This window comes from Pinus tabuliformis, chromosome 6 (genome assembly GCF_031772625.1).
Source record: "Pinus tabuliformis cultivar Carrire ecotype Pingquan chromosome 6, CPIR1, whole genome shotgun sequence".
Taxonomy (NCBI): domain Eukaryota; kingdom Viridiplantae; phylum Streptophyta; class Pinopsida; order Pinales; family Pinaceae; genus Pinus; species Pinus tabuliformis.
The window spans coordinates 2,068,826,012-2,068,846,577 of NC_142292.1; the positions used below are offsets into that span (position 1 = coordinate 2,068,826,012).

The 20,566-nt window shown below is 33.0% G+C and overlaps 1 protein-coding gene across 2 annotated transcripts in view; it reads right to left on the minus strand.

Annotated features, from left to right (window-relative positions):
• Nucleotides 1-20,566, minus strand: part of LOC149267521 (uncharacterized) — a 473,448-nt gene that overhangs the window by 96,510 nt on the left and 356,372 nt on the right. The window lies entirely within an intron of this gene.

Genomic DNA, 20,566 nt, shown 5'->3' on the forward strand with positions numbered 1-20,566 from the left:
AACTATGGTCTGTCTTCATAATGTACATTTGGTAACGTGATGTAATTTTATTTATCATTGTAAAGCATATTTATAAATGCTTGAGTCAAGAAACATTTATTTTGAGTCAAAGTCCCATTGAGACTTTTTAGAGATAAAATTTTTGAAATGTAATTTTGGCACCAAAAGTGACAAATCAACGTCCCCCCATGTCAAGTTTGCCCTAGCTCGATAAGACAGCCATTCGACCTAGACAAATCACTATATAAAGGCAACACATTCTCCTCCACTTAGGCATTCAATCTCTCTCATAGACGACATTTTCTGGGAAAGCAAGTGAAGAGCAAGGAGGATGAAAAGGGTGATGAAATTCATCTCTCTCTCTCTCTAGCTCGCACGTGTGGATATCTTTTCTCTTTTATGGTTCACAATTTCTATTACAAAAGATGAGTTTTAGAAGTAGTCGTAGAAAGCATAGTTTCTATCACAGAAAGTTGAGAACCTAAATCAGTCGCATAAAGTGTAGTTTTTTTTGTAGATACTATTAATAAAAGAATGAATGATAATATTAGAATAAGTAAAAGAAGATCTACATCAAAATTAATTATTAGTTTTTCAAAAATATTTTTCTAGTCTATATTGCACTTAGAAAATCAACATTGCCTGGGTCGAATGGATGTGACTCTGCTTGGGCCGACTTAACATGGAGGGAGGTTGACTTGATAAATTTTGGAGCCAAAATTTCAAATTTAAAAATTCAAATTTTCTTCTTTTAAAAGCCCCAATGGACATGACTCAAAAATATAATTTTTCTTTTGATTCTAACATGAAGAATGTGCTTTACAATAATTAATATACATACATCAAAGGCCAAAATATACATTATGAAGACCGACCATAGTTACAAATTCAACACCTCTTAATCCCTGATTCCTTGCAGAAGGTAATGAGGTCCTTGGAAATATACTCTCCTCCATTATCTGACCTCAAAACTGTGATCTTCTTCACTATCAAGTTCTCTACTTGAGCCTTGAACTCTTGGAACCCTTTGAAGACCTCATCCTTGATCTTCATGAGGTATATCCAAGTTTCCAAGAGAAATGAATGTCACATAGTACAAGAAACCACCCAAAGATGATATTGTCATTAGTCCACATACATGTGAATGTATTAGATCCAAGATCCCCTTGGACCTACTGTCACTACTCGAAAAAGATCGCTTGACATTCTTTCCAAGTGCACAACCCTTGCAAACGTGCTCAACCTATAGTTTTAAAATACCTGTAACCATCTTCCTCAATGTTGGCAAAGCCTTGTAGTGTATGTGAGAAATCCTTTGATGCCATAACTCACATAAATTGGTGTTATCATGTACCAATGCTTGGGCTTATTATCCTAGGATATTATACAAGCCTCTCTCTCAAACACCAATCACCTTTATAGAATCTATGCTTAAGCCCTTATTCCATTCAAGGACCTTTCCATCAACAAATGTAACTCTATACTCTTTGTCTTCCAAGGATGAATTAGAGATCAGGTTCTTTTTCAAACTTGGTACATACAACACATCATTTTACGGATATTTTATCTTGACTCCAAATGGAAAGATGTTGACTCGACACCTTTGACTGCATACTTGGTATTGTCACCAAGTTCCACTTTCTATGTTGACTTCCTTTCTACTGATTCTGTGAGAATGTCATGATCACCTATGATATGTTTGGAGGCACCATTGTCCACTAACCAAATGCCACAATGATCTGCAACAATGTTTGTAACGTCAAAAAAAAAGTAATCCATATCATTTGTACTATCATTCTTGGATATATTTTGATATGGATGCTCATCATCATCAATGTTTGGTGTTGAAGCATGTTTCTTGCCCTTCCCTCTTCCTATCATTCTTCCTTTCATGACACTTGTTTTTATAGTGGCCAAACTTGTGACAACTAAAACACTGAATTTTTGACATATCCTCCTCCTTCTTATCCTGAACAAGACTAGGTCTTCTACCTATATTCCTTTTATGAAAATTTCCAAAATATATTCTTCCTTTACCATTTTTCGTATGAGATGCAAATGCTTGGGACTCACCATCTTGAGGTCTCTGAATCTTTGATACTAGCCTAGACTGCTCTTAAGTGCAAGAAGCCCATAACTGATCAAACTTTGGAATTTATGTTCTACAAGTTCCTGGTACAAATGAATCCCATGAATTTGGAAACTCGATACATACAACACGTCATTTTACGAATATTTTCTCTTGACTCCAAATGGAAAGATGTTGACCCAACACCTTTGACTGCATACTTGGTGTTGTCACCAAGTTCCATTTTCTATGATAACTTCCTTTCTACCAATTATGTGAAGCTATCACGATCACCTATCATATGTCTAGAGGCACCATTGTCCACTAACCAAATGTCATTATGATCTGCAACAGTGTCTGTAAGGGCAGAAAATAAGTAATCCATATCATTTGTATTGTCATTCCTAGATCTCTTATGATGTGGATGCTCATAATCATCAATGTCTGTTGTTGAAGCATGTTTTTTTTCCTTCCTCTTTTCATTCTTCCCTTCAGTGCACTTGTTTTTACAGTGGCTAAATTTGTGACAACCGAAACACTGAATTTTTGACATATCCTCCTCCTTATCCTGAACGGGACTAGGTCTTCTACCTATATTCCTTTTATGAAATTTTCCAAATTTTCTTCTTCCTTTACCAATTTTCATATGAGTTGCAAATGCTTCAGACTCACCATCTTGAGGTCGCTAAATCTTCCCCTTTGATATTGCCTTGACTAATCTTCAGTACAGGAAGCTCATAACTTATCAAACTTTGGATTTTTTGTTCTACCACAAATTCCTATTACAAATGAACCCCATGAATCTGGAAACCCATTAATGGTCATAGTCACAAGTTCTGATTCATCAATATTTTCTCTAATGGCCTTGAGCTAATCTCTCAACTGAGAGATACTCATAAAGTAGGAAGCCACAATATATGATCTAGACATTTGAATATCACAAAGTTGATTCCTTAAGGTCATCTTTTGACAAATGTAACCCTACTAGGGCATCATATATTTGCTTTGAATTCTTCAACCCAACAACAAATGGAATCAAATTCTCTTTGATGGATTCAATAAGAATCCTTTTGGCTTTAGTCTTTGTCGACTCCTAAAGTTACACTTGAAGATATGCCAAAGGTTCCATGATCAAAGCACACTTCAAAGCATCCCAGGGCCTTCAAAACATTCAAATTCCAGATTTCCATCAGGGCTCTTAAGCCCATTTCTTCTTCTTCTTTATTTTGTTTTCCAGATTCCACAACCCTGTAGAGACATTGTAAAAATGATTCTAGTATGATGAAAAATAGTCATGCAAAGGGCAATATTAGAAAGACTTGAAATATCAAACTATCTTAATATTGCCTTTCAAACTATCTTCTATTTTTTGACATTACTACTTTTTGACTCACCCATCTTTGAAACTTTATTATCAATAATTGATGCTCCTCCCATCTCCTTACCTCCAGCTCCCTGAGCTTTCAATTTTTTTTCTAATTTAGCTCCTAGAAATAACCTCGAGATGTAACACTAAACTGGTCCTTATTGTGATCATTCTTCTTACAATGTAAGCCCTTCCTCTATGTGGCATTGGAAAATATATTGTTTCTATATTACCTCTTGACTCTATCTGCCATCTACTTTGGAAGACATTGGCTTTGAAGATGTTAACTGAGAATATCAATCCATTTGTAGCAAATGTAAGAATTATTTGCATTACGAGACATAAGCTCTTTTATGTGTTGGTAAACCTAGAGACACTGAATAGAATTCTAGCGATCTTAACCAATATAAGACTAATCGTGTTAAGGGTGTTTCCTAAGAAATATTAAACAAAATAAACATTCCAGATTACACCAAACTGACTTCCTTTGGCCAAGGTGTGAAGCCTCAAATTGCACCAAAAGAATTATAAGAGCAAGTAAATAGTCAAGGACTAAACTCTTTTGGTGGGAGGAAAGCGCTTCCTATTTTTTAAACCACAATATAACATAAAGTCAAAAAACACACACACAAACACCTTAACAATGTACAACTCTAAATACATCTATTTACCAAACCTTGTGATGTTAGGAAGAATCTAAAACCAGCGTAGATCCATCTTAACTCTATATCTACAAAGCACCAAGAGGGATCAAATCTCTCGAGGTGCAAACCTTTCCTCAAGTTTTGCACTCCAAAAATAGGTTTAAAAATTGAATTTGAGTAAAAGTTTGCACCACAAGAAATTTGATCCCTCTCGGCGCTTGATAGATTCAGAGTTAAGATGGATCTACACTAGCTTATATAATAGATAGTTATACAAAAATAAAGCATAAATTTTTAGATATAAAGACTATAAATACATGAATCAAAATCATTAAAATAAAATTCCCTAATATTTTTTGAAAACTTTTCCTATAAAACATACATAAATAAAGCCTAACTTTTCAGACATAAGGACCATTCACAAAATCTTTAAAGGAAGAAGTCAAATAATGTTCATAAAAACACTCTTTGTTAGAGGACAATAATCAATGGAGGTATTTTTGGTATGAGAATTGTCTTTTATTTACACAAACGCTTGGTTGTCTATAAAGCACTCCAAAGAACAACAATAATTATATAAAAATAAAGCCTAAATTTTCATATATAAGGACTATAGATACATAAATCAAAATAATTGAAATGAGATTCCCTAATTTTTTATTTATATTTGCCTATAATATATTCTGAAACAAAAATAAAGCCTAATTTTTCAAAGATAAGGACTATATATATATATATATATATATATATATATGTGGAATAAAGAGAAAATAACTCTTCTTTTTATTTTATTTATAAATTAAGAAATTATAATGAAAAATGTTTTATCAATTTTTTTTAAATAAATTTTGTCATTAAGACAGTGTCATTTTGGAGGACATCAATAATTAGACAAAGGTAAAGCCTAATTTTGCAAGCATAAAGCCTATATATATAAACAAAATCATTGAAATGGGATTTTTTTTTTCCTAATAGACACTCGTACAAAAAAAGGTTGTAAGCAGAACTTCGACGAAAATCACATGAGGAAAGACCTTTGTCGACGCGTTTCGAACCAACCAGTGTGGTTCATCGTCAGGACACGTTGAAGAAACAGATCCAGCTAAGCATGTTAAATAGTCTGAGCAGAGACTCCAACGACTAAATCGACCGACGGCTAATTTTGACTTACGGACCTAGATCAAATTACCATTCATTAATTTAATTTTGACCTAGGTCCGTAGGTCAAAATTAGCCGTTGTTTGATTTAGCCGTTGGAGTCTCTGCTCAGACTATTTAACATGCTTAGCTGGATCTGTTTCTTCAACTTGTCCTGACGATGAACCACACTGGTTGGTTCGAAACGCGTCGACAAAGGTCTTTCCTCATGTGATTTTCGCCAAAGTTCTGCTTACAACTATTATGGATCACAGAAGCCTCAATTCAATAACAAAAAAGGTATTTTTGGTTTAAGATTTTCATTTTATTTACACAAACCACTCAATAATTTAAAAAAAAAAAGATTAAAAATTTAAGAAACAAAAGGAAAATAACTCTTTGCTTTCTTTTTAATTAATAAATTATAATGAAAATGTTTTATCAAAATTTTGTATGAAGGATTAGCTTTAACAATAATAGTCACCTGTGAGATCGACAACTTAAGGTCCTAATCCCTGAATCGCAATGTGAATTTTCTGTCTATATATAGCTCTCACACAAAAAAATTCAAATTTGGCACAACAAATTGATAATTGGTTATTTTATGTGTGGAAAATTCAATAGAATTTTATGTCTTTAAATAGGCTACATTCTAGAAGAATACCATTAAAAATATAATTTTAAAAAAATAAAAAACAAAGAGAAAATACTTTTTGTTTTTTTATTTCTTAATTAATAAATTATAATGAAAAAGTTTTATCAAAATTTTCCCTAATTTTGTTTTAAACTTTGTATGGTGTTCTGCGAGGAATGCTTACATTTAACAAAAATAGTCACCTATGAGATTGAGAACTCAATTTCTTAATCCCTGAATTGCTCTGTGAACTTTGTCTATATATAGCTCTCACAAAAAAAGATTCAAATTTGGCACAACAAATTGATAATTGGTTGCTTTTATCTGTGGAAAATTAAACAGAATGCTTACATTTAACAAAAATAGTCACCTATGAGATTGAGAACTCAATTTCTTAATGCCTGAATTGCTCTGTGAACTTTGTCTATATATAGCTCTCACAAAAAAAGATTCAAATTTGGCACAACAAATTGATAATTGGTTGCTTTTATCTGTGGAAAATTAAACAAAATTTTATGTCTTTAAATAGGCTACATTCTAGAAGAATACCATGGGAAAAAACCATGGGTTGTGAAAGCTGAGTCAAAATGTTTACATAACGGAAAATTGACTATATTATTTTAATTAAATATATATATATATTTTTATAGGCTAGATTTGAGAATAATACCATGGGAAAAAGCTAAAAATTGTGAAAACCATGAGTCAAAATGTTTCATAAGAATAGATTAACTATTTTATTTTAAGTATTAAGGGGTTTCGCAGTGCGTTATATTAGATATCATCTTTTGGGATTCAACTGCGTTAAATAAGTCATTCATGTATGACCATTTCCATGAGAGGTAGTCTTTCTCATGATCTTTGAATAGTCCACTTAGCATTCATTGCATCGGGTGATGCTCACAGGGGTGAAGAAGAGGGATTGATTCATTTCACTAGTTTCAATCCCAGTTCTTCACCCCTTGAGCTGCTCACCCGATGCATTGAGTGTTAAGTGGACTATCCAAAAATCATGAGAAATTAGTCAGTTACAACTACCTCTCATGGAAATGGTCATACATAAATAACTTACTTAACGCTGAATCCCAAAAAATGATATCTAATATTTTATTTTAATTAAATAATTTTATTATTATTATTATTATTACTATTTACTATCACTACTATCACTACTACTACTACTACTACTACTATTATTATTATTATTATTATTATTATTAACTAAATTTAATAATAGATTAAAATAGTTTTTATATTTATAAATTCTCACAACTAAAAAATACTAATCAATACTAATCTGTTAATAATTTAATAATAATAATTATACAAATTCTATTTATATAAATTTAAAACAAAATTTATTGAAAATTCCAACAAAATATGATATCTAATATTTTATTTTAATTAAATAATTTAAATTTTATTATTATTAGTAGTAGATAATTCATTAATAATATATAATCTCTCAACCCAATTTTAATTTTAATAATAAATTAAAATAGTTTTTATATTTATAAAATAGCAATTAAATATATTTTTTACTAAATTCTTAAAAGTTAAAAATACTAACCTATTAATAATTTAATATTAATAATTATACCAATTCTATTTATATAAATTTAAAATAAAATTTGTTGAAAATTCCAAATTATTTAAAAAGTCGATTTATTCTATTTTACTTTTATTTCTTCTTCAATTGCATTTTAGCCTGTTAATATTTTTTACTTACTTTTTATTTCATTTTAATCAATTTATAATAATAATAATAATCCATTCATACTCTTAATTTAATATTTTTATCTTAATATTATGACAGTCTTCGTCTTCTCATTATCTATAAGTTTGATCAGTTCTTATGCTTATCATCTATTTAATAATAATAATAATAATACATTCATACACTTAATTTAATATTTTTATCCTACTATTATGTCAGTCTTAGTCTTCTCATTTGGATCAGTTCTTATGCTTACCATCTATTTATTTTCTAGTTTTTTATGATGGGTGGAGTGCCCACCCAAAACGTTGACAAGGAAAAATTCTACATAGTTCATATCTGAAAGATTCAAACAATTAATATTTCTTCTTTATTTCTTGTTTTATTATTTTGTTTTTATGTATTTATATAGAGTAAAAATGGTTTATTAAAAATTCTAATAATTTTATTTACTTTTATTTTTATTTCATTTTAATCAATTTCTTATAATAATAATAATAATAATAATAATAATATCTCTTATCTTCACCGTTCATACTCTTAATTTAATATTTATAATCATTTCATATACTTTTATTTTTATTTCATTTTAATCAATTTCTTATAATAATAACAATATAAACTTCTTTTCTTGAACATTCATACTCTTAATTTAATATTTTTATCTTTATATTAATCATTTTAATCATTTTATATACTTTTATTTTTATTTCATTTTAATCAATTTCTTCTTCTTCTAATAATAATAATAATAGTGAAATCTCTTCTCTTGACCATTCATACTCTTAATTTAATATTTTTATCTTTATGAATTAATATTTATAATCATTTCATATACTTTTATTTTTATTTCATTTTAATCTATTTCTTATAATAATAATAATAATAATAAAACCTTTTTTCTTGACCATACATACTCTTAATTTAATATTTTTATCTTTATGACTATTATGTCAGCCTTGATCCTCTTATTATATATAAGTTTGATAAACTCTAATGCTTACCATTTGTTTTTTTTCTAGTACCTAATGATGGGTGCAATGTCCAACCAAAACGTTGAACAAGGAAAAGTTTTACATAGTTCATATTTGAAAGATCCAGATTGTTTATTATTTTATTTTTATATATTTATACAGAGTCAAAATGTTTTATTAATAATTATAATCAGTATGCATCAACATGGTATAGTAGAGATGTTGTAATGTAATGTTTAACATTTTGACTCAGTCAAATTACATAAAAATTAAAATTAAAAAAAAATAAAAACATTAATATGAGTTTATAGAAATATTTTTAGAAAAAATCACATCATAAAATCTTTGTCAACGCATTTCGAACCAACGAGTGTGGTTCATCATCAGGACAAGTTGAAAATCAAATCTTCATGTTAAATAGGGATGGCAGATCTTCCAACAATTAGGTTTGACTGGAAAAAATGGCTATACTGAACTCAATTGGACCCAGGTCATCATTGAACAGAAACAGTTAGATTGGTCAAAAACATTAATATTTATTTTTATTTTTATTTTTTTAATGCCATTTAATAATTATTGGTTTCAAAAACTAGTGGATATAATAATATCAAATATTATATAATTATTATCATTATCTAATAAGGTAATATTTTATCCTTATAAATTATAAACCTAAATAATAATCTTATAATGGGTGATATTAACATATTTAATAAGTTATAATAAAGGCAACTTGAATTATAATAATGTTATTAAGGAATATCATTAATGTTTAATATTCTAATAGTCTTAAATTATTATTATTATTAAAATATTATAATGTTATAGTGGTGATAAATTTCCTATTTAAATAATAATGTAATATTAACCCATTTTAGTTAGTTATGCCAACGTTAATCTTACTAGAATTATCAATGTATAACATTAATATAATTATTAATCCGAGTCAATATTAATAGTATTACTTTAATATTATTCTTAAATCATGACTAAGCATTGTTAAATTATTATTATCATATTATAATAGTAATATTTCATCTATAATGGTTCTAGGAAACATTTTAATGTAACTATTCAATAAGAAGTCAAAAGAGAACCAAACTAATTATTAAAAGGGAACAGGGGGGCGGGGGGAATATACAACATAAGAGTAATTTACGAAATTAGTTCAAGTCATTAATAGAGGGGGGAGGCGTTGCTAATCTTTTTATGGAAGATTTTGAATCTAAAGCTTTAGCCTCTGCCCATCTCCTTCCCAAGCTTTGGAAGAGATTTGTTGATGACACTAATGTCATCTGGTCTCATGGCCAAGAAGAGTTGAATCCCTTCTTCAATCATCTCAACAATCAATTTTCCGCCATTAAGTTCACCATGGAACAAGAGGTTAATGGTTGCCTCCCTTTCCTTGACATTCTTATTTCGAAGAATTCTAATGGTTCCCTTTCTCACTAGGTGTTTCGGAAGAAAACTCACATTGAGCAATATCTTCATGCCAGTTCCCATCATTTCCCAGCCCAAAAGTTGGGCATTCTCAACACCCTCGCTACTCGTGCCCTGAGAATCTTCGATGAAAAGAGCTTCGAAAGAGAGAAATCCCATCTCCTTAATTATTTCTTTGTTGAAAAGAGTTATATCGGACACCTTGGTCAGAAAACCTTCCTTAAAGCCTTCAAGAACTCGATGGTCAAAAAAGAAACTAAAAGTCGAATCCCAAGGATCCATATGCCTTTTATCCAAGGGACCACTGATAAAATTGCTAGGATTCTTAAGAAGGATAATGTCCCTTCGACCTTTACACCCCTTAAAACCATTCGAAACTCCCTCCGTTCAGTAAAAGATCCCATCAACCCCAAGGACATGAAGGATGTCTATATGATTCCTTGTTCCTGCGGAACCCCCTATATTGGTGAAACTGGACACTCTATTAATCAAAGGATTAATGAGCACGCAACTGACCTAAAACATGGGAGAACCAAGTCCTCTACACTAGGGAAATATGCAGAGAAAACTAAACATCATGTCTGTATTGAGGAAGCCCGAGTGATTGCTAAGGTTTCACAATTCCATCATCAGAAATTTAGGGAAGCTATTGAGATTGAAAAAAGACCTAGTAATCTCAATAGGGACGACGGTTGGAAGATCAGTAGTTGTTGGATCCCTGCCCTTTCTTCCTAGTCATACCTCTCCTCTTCAACGCCTCCCCCCTCTATTCATGACTTGAACTAATTTCGTAAATTACTCTTCCGTCGTAGATTCCCCGCGCCCCCCCTCTTCCCTTTTAATAGTTAGTTTGGTTCTTTTTTTGATTTCTTATTGAATAGGTTACATTAAAATGTTTCCCAGAACCATTATAGATGAAATATTACTATTATAATATGATAATAATAATTTAACAATGCTTAGTCATGATTTAAGAATAATATTAAAGTAATACTATTAATATTGACTCGAATTAATAATTATATTAATGTTATACATTGATAATTACCATTGGCATAACTAACTAAAATGAGTTAATATTACATCATTTAGGAAATTTATCACTACTATAACATTATAATATTTTAATCATAATAATATTTAAGACTATTATAATATTAAACATTAATGATATTCCTTAATAACATTATTATAATTCAAGTTGCCTTTATTATAACTTACTAAATGGGTTAATATCACCCATTATAAGATTATTATTTAGGTTTATAATTTATAAGGATAAGAATATTACCCTATTAGATAATGATAATAATTTAATAATATTTGATATTATTATATCCACTAGTTTCTAAAACCAATAATTATTAAATGGCATTTATATATATATATATATATATATATATATATATATATATATGTTGTGACCAATCTAACCATTTATGTTCAATTATGACCTAGGTCCAATTGAGTCCAATATAGCTGTTTTTTCCAGTCAAACCTAACCATTGGAAGATCTGCCATCCCTATTTAACATGAAGTCTTGATCTGATTTTCAACTTGTCCTGATGATGAACCACACTCGTTGGTTTGAAATGCGAAAAAGATTTTATGATGTGATTTTTTCCGAAAATATTTCTATAAACTCAAACTATGGATCACATAAGTTTAAATTCAATTAAAATCATTAATGTAATGTAATGTAAATAAAAATTAAAATAACCCTATAAAAAATAAAATAATATTAAAAATAAAAATGGTCCATGGTATTAATCCATGGCATTAAGGACCCATGTTATTGACCCATGGTATTCATGTGGAATATAGCCTATTTAAAGGGGAAATTGACTAAGCCAAATCACATAAAAATAAAAATAAAATAAAACTTTAAAAATAAGATTAAATAAAAACATTAATGTAAAGTGTATAAATAAAATAAAACAAAACAAAAATAAAAATAGAAATGGCCCATGGTATTGAAAACCCATGATATTGATGTGAAATATAGCCTATTTAAACGAGGAAATTAAACTAGCCTAGATCCATCTTAACTCTAGATCTACAACTTTAAAAAAAAAAAAAAAAAAAAACATTAATGTAATGTATATAAATATAAACAAAATAACAAAATAAAACAAAAATATAAATATAAATGGCGCATGGTATTAAGAATCCATGGCCTTGACCCACGATATTCATGTGAAATATAGCCTATTTAAATGAGGGAATTAAACTAACCTAGATCCATCTTAACTCTACATCTACCAAACATCGAGAGGATCACTCTTAGTGCTTGGTTATTTTTTAATTTAATTTTGTCTATTAAATTTTAATTTAATTTTTGTTTCTATGTAATTTGAGTGAGGCAAAATGTTAAAAATTACATCTCTCATGTTTTATTAATAATTATAATAGAGATGTTGTAATGCAATGTTTAACATTTTGACTAATTCAAATCACATAAAAATTAAATTAAATAAAAACTTTAATATAGCTTGAGCGGGCCTAATGGTTAAGAACATGTGTTTCCTCCTAAGAGGTCACAAGTTCAAAACCAGACGGGGGTAGAGTATGTATGCCTTCGTAGGCTTAGCAGTCAAATCGTTGCGCGGAGGTGGGTCCCTTGTCCCACAAACAAGGGGGTCTCATACACCAATTTGGTATCTGGCTTGGTTGTGACCTTAAAAACAGATATTATTATTATTCTTATGTAAAATTAACCATATAAAAATAATTAATATTAAAAATAAAAATGGTACATGGTATTAATCCATGGCATTAAGAACCCATGTTATTGATCCATGTGGAATATGCCCTATTTAAAGGGGGAAATTGACTAAGCCAAATCACATAAAAATAAAAATAAAAATAAAATTAAATAAAAACATTAATGTAATGTATATAAATAAAAAGAAAATAACAAAAAAAATGAAAAAAAATAGAAATGGCCCATGGTATTGAGAACCCATGGTATTGACCCATGATAGTCATGTGAAATATAGCATATTTAAACAAGGGAATTAAACTAACCTAGATCCATCTTAACTCCATATCTACCAAACACCGAGAGGATCCCTTTTAAACTAACCTAGATCCATCTTAACTCTAGATCTACCAAACATCGAGAAGATTCCTCATAGTGCTTGGTAAATTCGTGGTATGGATCTATGCTGGTTATTTTTTAATTTAATTTTTTTTATTAGATTTAACACCGAGAGGATCCTCTTAAACTAACCTAGATCCATCTTAACTCTAGATCTACCAAACATCGAGAAGAACCGTCATAGTGCTTGGTAGATCCGTGATATGGATCTACGCTGGTTATTTTTTGATTTAATTTTGTTTATTAAATTTTAATTTTATTTTTGTTTTTATGTAACTTGAATGAGTCAAAATGTTAAAAATTACATCTATTTAAATGAGGGAATTAAACTAACCTAGATCCATCTTAACTCTAGATCTAACAAACACCGAGAGGATCCCTCTTAAACTAACCTAGATCCATCTTAACTCTAGATCTACCAAACACTGAGAGGATCCATTTTAAACTAACCTAGATCCATCTTAGCTCTAGATCTACCAAACACCGAGAGGATCCCTCAAACTAACCTAGATCCATCTTAGCTCTAGATCTACCAAACACCAAGAGGATCCCTCTTAGTGCTTGGTAGATCCGTGATATGGATCTAGGCTGGTTATTTTTTAATTTAATTTTGTTTATTAAATTTTATTTTTGTTTTTGTTTTTATGTAATTGACTGAGTCAAAATGTTAAAAATTACATCTCTCCATCTTAATTCTAGATCTACCAAACACCGAGAGGATCCCTCTTAAACTAACCTACATCCATCTTAACTCTAAATCTAGCAAACACCGAGAGGATCCCTCCTAAACTAACCTAGATCCATCTTAACTCTAGATCTATCAAACACCGAGACGATCCCTCTTAGTGCTTGGTAGACTCTAGATCTATCAAACACCGAGAGGATCCCTCTTAAACTAACCTAGATCCATCTTAACGCTAGATCTACCAAACACCGAGAGGACCCCTCTTAAACTAACCTAGATCCATCTTAACTCTAAATCCACCAAACACCGAGAGGATCCCTCTTAGTGCTTGGTAGATGTGGGCAGAGTGATATGGATCTAGGCTGGTTATTTTTTAATTTAATTTTCTTTATTAAATTTTAATTTTATTTTTGTTTTTATCTAATTTCACTAGTCAAAATGTTAAAAATTACATCTCTAGGTAGATCTGAGGCTAGTTATTTTTTAATTTAATTTTCTTTATTAAATTTTAATTTTATTTTTGTTTTTATGTAATTTCACTAGTCAAAATGTTAAAAATTACATCTTTCCATACTAGGCTAGAGATTTTTAGATTTTATTTTATTTTTATTTTTATTTTTCTGTAATTTGACAACAAAATATTTAACATGACAAGACAAGACATGACATTACAACATCACTTCTATAAAATTTTATTTTATTTTATTTTTATGTAATTTGACAACAAAATATTTAACATGACAAGACAAGACATGACATTACAACATCTCTTCTATAAAATTTTATTTTATTTTTACTTTTATGTATTTGACATAGAAAAAATATTTAACTACAAGACAAGACATTACAACATCTCTTCTATCAAATTTTATTTTATTTCTATTTTTATGTAATTTGACATGGATAAAATATTAACATCACAAGACAAGACAAGACAAGACAGGACATTACAACATCTCTTTTATAAAATTTTATTTTATTTTTATTTTTATATAATTTGACATAAACAAAATATTTAACATAACAAGACAAGACAAGATATTACAAGACAGGACATTACAACATCTCTTCTACAACAACACCTCTTAGCTCAATCAATATATTAGAATATGTCTATTTAGTATTTAATGCTCAGTCTTCTAGTTGTTGCTATTTTTATTCTTTTAGCAGTTTCTTAGATGAAACTGTTTGTACATAGAAACCTGATGTTTCTATTATTGTAAATATCTTTGTATTATCATTGAGCTGTTTGCTCTTGGTGAATTAATTTGAACCCAATATTCTTTTACATGTGTGTTTCGCACTGTTTTATGGTATCAGAGCACAGGGATTTTTTTTTTCGAAATAATTTTTCATAGTTTGAAAAATTCAGTAGTTTATTTCGAAACTGCTCTCAGGGTCTGTAGATTTCTTGATCAGCTATCCTCTTCATATCCTAAACTCGTGAGTTCCTTCATTCCTTTCTAAGGTCGAGCCCTCTGTAAGCCAGGTAGCCTTCACTGAGTCTTAGCCTCGGCTTTGCTCATTGTGATAAAAACTTACAGTCGTCAATCTCGATACAGAAAGGGATTCTTCTCCTGCATTATCATTTTATGAGGACTGTCGACGCCTTCGAAGAACCAAGATTCGAAACCCCGGGGGGGCCAAGTTCTAAAACGGCAAAGGGCTATCAATCGATAGAGACGAATGAAAATCAAATTCTGAGCAGTCTTTAGAACACGTGAAACATATCAGCGGCATCAAAATACTGAGCAGTCTTTAGAACGCCCGAAACATATCAGCGGCACCAAATTCGACCCGAGTTTCGAGGAGAAATCCAGCCAAGGTGCCGTCGTCGACTTCGCTGTCTAGAGATTGTAATTCGGGGTTTTCGTCCTCGCTCCAGACTGCTCGAGATTCCTCGCAGATTTTAACAGTGGTGGATGCATCCGTTGAGTAAAACCGGCGTAAGCACCTGAACGCCGTATCGATCTTCCGTGGCAACACAGTTTATATGCCTGTCGCTCACACAGTCATAGCTACACGGGAATATATCAGTGTTACAGTAAGCATCAAGTTACGGGAATATATCAGTGTTACAGTTTATATGCCCGAATCAAATCAGAGTTACTGTAAGCACGAAATCAGCTCCCGTAGTATTACATTTACTGTCTCGAGGGCCTGAACCAAAGTCGACGCATTTGCGTCCAAAGCGTTTGCGTTTTCCTCGCGTATTTTGGCTCACGTTTTTTTGGTATCGAGATCCTCCCTTACCACGCTCCGACATGTTTCAGAATTCTTCCGGTTTCCCAATCTCTCAGCGCAAACAGTGACTGGAAATTGACGGCAGTTTCACGTAACGACACTTTCAAGTGACGGCAGTTTCACATAAAGACTTTTGTATTAACTTTGGGAAAATGGCCACGCTCACCAATCTGATGCTAGAAGGAAATCAACGATTTAATGGCAGCAACTATAACATTTGGAAACAAAGAATGCTGACCATTTTTGAATACAGGCGTCTTGATCAGCTCATTTTGGGCAAAGAGCCTTGTCCTGGTACAGCTGGTATTGATCAAGATAAATTTGATGATCGAAATCGGAAGGCTGTTATGCTTCTCAAGCTCCTTGTCGCTGATGATCAGTTACCACATATTCCTTTTGGCAAAACCGCTGCCAAAATCTGGCAACAGTTGAAAGAACTGCACGAGACATCTGACAAAAGCAGAGCATTTTTTCTCAAAAATCAGTTGTTCTCCATCATGATGGATGAACATATGTCTTTACAGGAACATCTCAACAAAATTAAAGACATTCGAGATCAGCTCGAAGCCATTGGTCGGACCATGGAGGAAGAAGATATGGTAGTCATTACTCTGAAGAGTCTACCGAAATCTTATGAACACTTCATATAAACACTCAACATTACAACCACAAATGTTGATCTGAAGTTTCCAGACTTATGTACCAAACTTCTGCAGCAGGATCGGTGGAAACAGCAGTTTGGTAGTGGTACTTCATCAGTGCCCTCGGAAAATACATTTGCTGCAAAATAACAGTCCTCTCAGTCTTTTCAGCAGAAAGGCTCTCATCAGTCTTTTGATCCTGCTAGGAAGAAAAGTGTGCAGTGTAATTACTGTCACAGGTTCGGTCACATGAAGAAAGATTGCCGACAGAGGATTTCTTCTGAACAGAAGAAACAGGGAGGGCCAAATCAGACAGCGAATGTTGCAGAACATTCCGAGCAAGCAGATTCTGCGTTTTACGCCTTTATGGCTAAAAGGTCTTCAGAACATGTTCCTTCCTCTGCATGGTACATTGATTCTGGTGCATCACACCACTTCTCTCACAGACATGACTGGTTTATTGACTTCTCACCTTTCAGTGATTCAGTGGTATTTGGTGGAGGTGAAAAGTACAATGTAGCTGGCAGGGGTACAGTTCAAATTCATTCTGGTGGACGCACGCTCATATTTCTAAATGTATACTATGTTCCTGGTATGGAGATTAATCTGCTATCTGTCAGCCAGATTATGAGGAATTCTCCTCAGCTTGATGTTGTGTTCAGTGCACACAAGTGCTCCATCATTGACAGGGAGACCAGTCTAACAGTTGCTGTTGGCCTAGAAGACCATGGTCTATACAGGCTACTTGACACCGGTGACTTTCCAGAAGTGGCTCTAGCAGCACGTGTCTCTCCCATCAGCACTCTATGGCATCAGCGATATGGGCACCTAAATATGCAGTATCTCTCTCAGCTCTCTCGGGAGGGACTTGTGTCAGGATTACCTGATATTCAGACTCAGCAGTTGGGGGTATGCAGCGCCTGTCAAGCGGGAAAGCAACATCGGTCTTCATTCAAAAATGGAGAATCTTGGCGCGCATCCAAGGTACTTCAGTTACTTCATGCTAATATTTGTGGTCCTATGAATACAGCTTCTATCACTGCTTGCAAATATTTTTTACTTATTGTAGATGACTTCAGTAGAAAGATGTGGGTGTATTTTTTAAAAAATAAATATGATGCTCTTAGTACCTTTCAGAAGTTTAAAACCTTAGTTGAAAAAGAATCTGGTTGTAATATCATGACCCTTAGGACCGACAATGGGGGGGAATTTTGTTCCTTAGCTTTTGCCAACTTCTGTGATATTCATGGCATCAAACGTCAATTAACCACACCTTACACTCCCCAACAGAACAGTGTTCCATGCTACAACACAGGAGTGTTCCAAACAAATTCTGGGCTGAAGCAGTATTTACTGTTGTTTACCTTCTTAACCGATCACCTACTCAGGTTGTTAAAGGGAAGACTCCTGAAGAAGTTTGGTCTGGTCGTAAGCCTAAGATCAGTCATCTCAAAGTATTTGGCTCAATTGCATATGTTTGGATTCCATCTGCTAAGCGCTCTAAGTTGGATTCCAAAAGTCAGAAACTCATGATGACAGGTTACAGTGATCATCACAAGGCCTATAGGCTGATAGATATAGCCATTGGTCGTCTTAGCTTCAGTCGAGATGTAGTATTTGATGAAGACAGAGGATTCTTTCAGTCTTCTTCTTCTGAGCAGCGTTCTGAGGATCCGCCTCACAGTGTTCTTCTTCTAGTCAGTCCACCTGATGGGAGGGATGATGTAGCATCAGTATTTGATAATACTCTATCTGAGCTTCCTCTAGAAGCTAACCCTCCTCTTGCTGTCCCTATTGCTCTTGAGCCTTCTTCTCCTCCTCCTGATATTGGTTCCTCTAATCCTGCTATTGATTCTTCTTCTCTTCGACCTAAATGGTGGGCTAAAACCATAGGTGATCTCCGGGATGATGAGCTCCTTGAAGGTAGAACTTCTAGACATAAGAACAAACAACAGTCTACAGTCAATTTTTCTCTTATGGCTAACCTTCACAGTATTTTTGAGACTCAAACCTATTCAGAGGCTAAGGGTACATCTGAGTGGGAACAGGCTATGGAAGCCGAATTCCAGAGTCTTCAGAAGAATCACACCTGGACACTTTCTGATCTTACTGCCGAAAAAAAGCCCATAGGCTGCAAATGGGTGTATAAAGTGAAATACAAAGCTGATGGAACCATAGACAAATATAAAGCTCGTCTTGTGGCTCGAGGGTTCTCACATAAGGAAGGCATCGATTATGAGGAGACTTTTGCTCCTACAGCCAAGATGAGTACCATAAGGCTTGTTCTTGCCCTAGCAGCTCAGTTCAATTGGAAAGTTCATCAGATGGATGTAAAGAGTGCTTTCCTAAATGGTGATCTTCAAGAAGAAGTCTACATGACACAACCCCCAGGATTCAAGGTTGCTGGTCAAGAACAAAAAGTGTGTCGGTTAGCTAAAGCAATCTATGGATTGAAACAAGCTCCTCGGGCTTGGTACATGAAAATTGATCAATACCTGACAGATCAGGGTTTTCAGCGGAGCCCATCTGATGCAAACCTGTATATCAAGCATACTGGTGTTGATATCTTGTTTGTGGTTGTCTATGTGGATGATCTTATCATTACTGGCAGCTCTGCACATTTGATCCATGGGATCAAACAAGATCTATGCAGAACTTTTGAGATGACAGACTTGGGACTTCTTCATTACTGTCTGGGGGTTGAAGTTTGGCAGACTGAAAATCAGATCTTTCTCTCTCAGTCCAAGTATGCCAAAAACCTTGTGGAAAGGTTCAGAATGCAGGATTGCAAACCGGCCACGACTCCTATGGAACCAGGGCTCAAACTTTCAGCACAGTCATCCTCTCCCCTTGTGGATGAAACTTTATTCAGGCAATTAGTGGGCAGTCTCATCTATCTTACTGCTACCAGACCTGATATCAGTTTTGCAGTAAGCTACATTTCTCGCTTTATGTCAGCTCCTAAAGCTGATCATTGGATAGCAGCAAAGCGGGTGCTACGATATGTGCGTGGTACTTCTGATTATGGCCTCTTATATACTCGCAACTCCAATCCTATTCTCAGTGGCTACACTGACTCTGACTGGGCCGGTTCGGTTGATGACCGTAAATCTACAGCTGGGTATGTGTTTAGTCTAGGATCTGGTGTTGTTACTTGGACTAGTAAGAAGCAACAGGCAGTGGCTCTCTCCTCAACAGAAGCAGAGTATCGGGGCGCAGTTAAGGCATCCTGTGAGGCAGTTTGGCTTCGTCGTATGCTTGCAGATATGCATGTTTTTCAGACAGGGACTACTTCTTTGTTTTGTGATAATTAGGGGGTGCTCAAACTTGCCAAGAATCCAGTCTTTCATGAACGAACAAAGCATGTGGAAACTCATTGCCACTACATTCGCCAGCTGGTTGAAGACGGCTCAGTTCAGTTGCAATATGTTCCCACAACAGAGCAGCCCGCCGACATTTTCACCAAGCCTCTTGGTCCTGATAAATTTGTAAAATTCCGAGGGTCTATTGGTGTTGTAAATAGATTGAGCATTAAGAGAGGGTATTAGAATATGTCTATTTAGTATTTAATGCTCAGTCTTCTAGCTGTTGCTATTTTTATTCTTTTAGCAGTTTCTTAGATGAAACTGTTTGTACATAGAAACCTGATGTTTCTATTATTGTAAATATCTTTGTATTATCATTGAGCTGTTTGCTCTTGGTGAATTAATTTGAACCCAATATTCTTTTACATGCGTGTTTCGCACTGTTTTACAATATTTACATATGAATAAATTCATGTGTTTTTTGTGTTCGGAATCGATTTGCAAAGAGTTCCACCCGTGTTCAAATCTCTAAAGGCATCACCCATATGCCTGTAGTGTAGGAAGATACAAGCAATAAAAAAGCAAGTCCCGTCACCAACTCCGGCCTCTAG